The following is a 3,704-nucleotide window of genomic DNA, read 5'->3' on the forward strand; positions in this document are numbered from 1 at the left end:
GGTTTTTCACATCAACTGGGAGGACAGGAGTACTAACATCAGTGTCCTTGATGGCGCCAGGAGCACCAGCACTGAGGTCACGATAATCCGAAACCGACTCCGCTGGGCTAGCTACGTGCTTACGATGTCAGACTTCTGACTTTCAAAAGCAATCTTCTTTGCCCAGCTCAAAGAAAGCTTCTGAACAAGAGCAGGACAAAGGAAATGCTTCAAAGGTACCTTGAAGGCTTACCTCAAGAAATGCAACATCGACGTCAATGCCTGGGAGACCCATGCTCAGAAGAGACTTTCTTGGAGGAACCTCCTGATTGAAGCGACACAATTCTTCAGGGACACTCAACGGCATTCGGCAGCTCGGAAAAGGAGCCTGAGAAAGGAATACCAGCAATATAGAGTCCAAGGCCCAATCCCAACTCCTGGAACACCTACCAAGTGTGCAATCAAAGATACGCTCCACGTGTGCTACCGTACTGCCCTCTGATTCCGGAGATGGAATGGTGGGGGTGGAGGGAAACGGTGGAGGAAAAGCTTTCACTGCTGCAACATTTAAATAGCTGTAGATTAGGGTCAGGATACAAATTTTAAATGTAAAAGACTTCAGTTTGTGCCACAAAGAAGATTGTCTGAGGACCCAGCAGCACATGACAAAGTCAAAATCACAAACTTCTCCAGTGATATTTTGTTATAATAAAGGGAATGAATGAAGTCTTCTACAGTGATCATTCACTGATGAGTATTATTGTCCACCTAAGAAACTCCTTGTCATTGTTTATGGGTTCTGTGGGTCCTTGTGCGGCTGATGAGACTGGCTAGCACTGTGGCTTCACAGCGCCAGGGTCCCAGGTTCGATTCCCCGCTGGGTCACTGACTGTGCGGAGTCTGCACGTTCTCCCCGTGTCTGCGTGGGTTTCCTCCGGGTGCTCCAGTTTCCTCCCACAGTCCAAAGGCATGCGGGTTAGGTGGATTGGCCATGCTAAATTGCCCTTAGTGTCCAAAAAGGTTAGATGGGGTTATTGGGTTATAGGGATAGGGTAGAGGGGAGGGCTTAAGTAGGTCGGTGCACACTCGATGGGCCGAATGGCCTCCTTCTGCACTGTATGTTCTATGTATCTATGTATGTATGTATCCAGAAATGTAGTCAATCATGCTGAGAGCACCTCATTTTATAAGTGAAACTCATGGTGCCAAATTCAATGTGCTCATATCAATCTGTGGAAGTCCTCTCCCAGCCCATAGGGACATTTGACAAATTGGGAAATCCAGTCAGAAATTCATAGATACTTCTTTGTCATCCATAGAATTGAAAGAATCCTCACTGTGGAGGAGGAGGCCATTTAGCCCATCGAGCCTGCACCAACCCTCCGACAGAGCACCCTACCTAGGCCCACTCCCCCACCCTATACCCGTAACCCTGTGCATTGATCATGGCCAAGCAACCTAACCTGCGCACCTTTGGACCGTGAGAGGAAACCTGAGCACCCGGAGGAAACCCACGCAGACACTGGGAGAATATGCAACCTGCACACAGTCACCCAAGGTCAGATTCGAACCCGGGTTCCTGGTGTTGTGAGGCAGCAATGCTAACCACTGTGCCACCGTCATATGGTTCTGAAACTTCGTTAAGAAATCTCTAATCTGTGGAATCCAGTTGAGGCTTTGTTGCCAGGCAGAAAGTGGGGAATTATCCCCAGAAGACCACAGCGACATTTTTAAACAGCATTCCGAACCCAGGAGAGGGGAACAAGAAGTAAATCAGCACACTTCAAAATATATTAAATAAATGAGTAGAAATGTGTGTGCAAAAGGGGGCTTAATAGGGCAAATTAATTTAAAAGAATCATTGGCCCAAATGTTTCTTTTTTGGAGGAGGGACAGAGGTAGGAGGAAATGAGATTGAGTTTAGTGATTACAATTTGTACTTTAGAAGCAATTTGCTCTCATGTCAATATTTTTGCTTTAGGCCTTACTTAATAAAGACTGCTTTGATCACAATGGACATGTTCCCATTAAGTGACTTACACTGAACTTGGAAAATTGCAAGGACAGTTCTCAAAGTTAATGATAAAAAGACTTTACATGCCATCACTAGAATTTGATGAGTTTTTTGCAAACGTGCCTGTACTTAGGAAAAGGTTTAGTGGCCTTTGAAAATATGCAGATCGGTAGATAGATTAATGGAACATGAGTTTCACCCTATCGTCGTAACCCAATAACCCCTCCTAACCTTTTTGGTCACGAAGGGCAATTTATCATGGCCAATCCACCTAACCTGCACGTCTTTGGGAGGAAATCGGAGCACCCGGAGGAAACCCACGCAGACACGGGGAGAACGTGCAGACTCCGCACAGTGACCCAGTGGGGAATCGAACCTGGGACCCTGCCGCTGTGAAGCCACAGTGCTAGTCACTTGTTCTACTGTGCTGCCCGTGTTGTGAAGGTGAAAGTTTCAAAGAGGGGGCACCGGTGGCATGTTTTAATGTCACTGGAGTAGTGATCCAGAGGCCCACTGCGGTAGCTAGCCCCTTTAAGGGGCTGTGCATCAGAAAGGTCATGTGACCTGATTGCCTAATGGGGAACGTCCATGGGGATCTTGCAACCAATTGTGATTCTAGTGTTAATTCTATTCTATTTTTGATTTGGAAATCAGGGCAGAGCATTAACGCAGTTCCCCACTACCACAAATTTTGCCGTCGGGTATCCCTCATTTGGGGACATCGTAGGTGTCAGCACACCCGAAGTGCAATGGGCTAGCCTCGTCCTGGGCAAACCACCTTCTTGATTATGGTTTTAACCCTGCCAGGTAAGTATGACCCTTGTGCTGAGAATGCAGACATCGATATAATGCTTTGTTTATTGTTTGAATTTGAACCAGGGGCTGGTTTAGCACACTGGGCTTAATAGCTGGCTTCTTAAGCAGACCAAGGCAGGCCAGCAGCACGGTTCAATTCCCGTACCAACCTCCCCGAACAGACGCTGGAATGTGGCGACTAGGGGCTTTTCACAGTAACTTAATTGACGCCTACTTGTGACAATAAGCGATTTTCAATTCATAATAAACCCGTCAATGTTAGGTAGCTCACTGGTGGGCGTCAATTATTGCATTTAGTACATTGGCGACGAGGAAAACAACAGCGTCTCAGATTGCAACAAAGGAAGAATTTGGAAGCAAAGTTCGGTCAAAGTCGCAGAATAAGTCCAATCGAGTCCAGCCTGCAAAAAAGCAAAAAGTAGTCATGCCTCACTCTAGAAAACTGGAAGCTATCGACACCAGTACAGAACACTGGGTACAGTATGTGGAGCGTTTGAAATATCTTTGCTGTGCTAATGAAATAGAGAAGGAGGATATGAAAAAAGTAATTTTGCTGACTGCATCTGTCTCCATTTGGTGGGTTTGTAATGAATATTGGTGATCAATAAATGGAGACAGATCACCAATAATCATTATAAACCCACCGACTCCCCACAGCTACCTCGACTACAGCTCCTCAAACCCCACTCTCTGTAAGGACTCCATGCCATTCTCCCAGTTTCTCTGCCTTGGCTGCACCTGTTCCAATGATGCCACCTCACCTTCCGATTTGGTACATTACTGCCTTATGGACTCCAGACTAAGTTCAACGACTTTAAACAGTAACTTCCACTTCCATCTTAACCCTCCCTCCCACCCCCAAAAAACGATTTTGTAGTGTGTTGTTCATTGATTT

At 46.2% G+C, this 3,704-nt stretch overlaps 1 non-coding gene across 1 annotated transcript; it reads right to left on the bottom strand.

Annotated features, from left to right (window-relative positions):
* Positions 1-2,644: 2,644 nt before the first annotated feature.
* LOC140428955 (U1 spliceosomal RNA) lies at positions 2,645-2,808 on the bottom strand. Its single transcript, XR_011948958.1, has one exon. It is a non-coding gene; the product is annotated as a U1 spliceosomal RNA (small nuclear RNA).
* Positions 2,809-3,704: the final 896 nt, after the last annotated feature.

Source organism: Scyliorhinus torazame, chromosome 8 (assembly GCF_047496885.1).
Source record: "Scyliorhinus torazame isolate Kashiwa2021f chromosome 8, sScyTor2.1, whole genome shotgun sequence".
In the NCBI taxonomy this organism is placed as follows: Eukaryota; Metazoa; Chordata; class Chondrichthyes; order Carcharhiniformes; family Scyliorhinidae; genus Scyliorhinus; species Scyliorhinus torazame.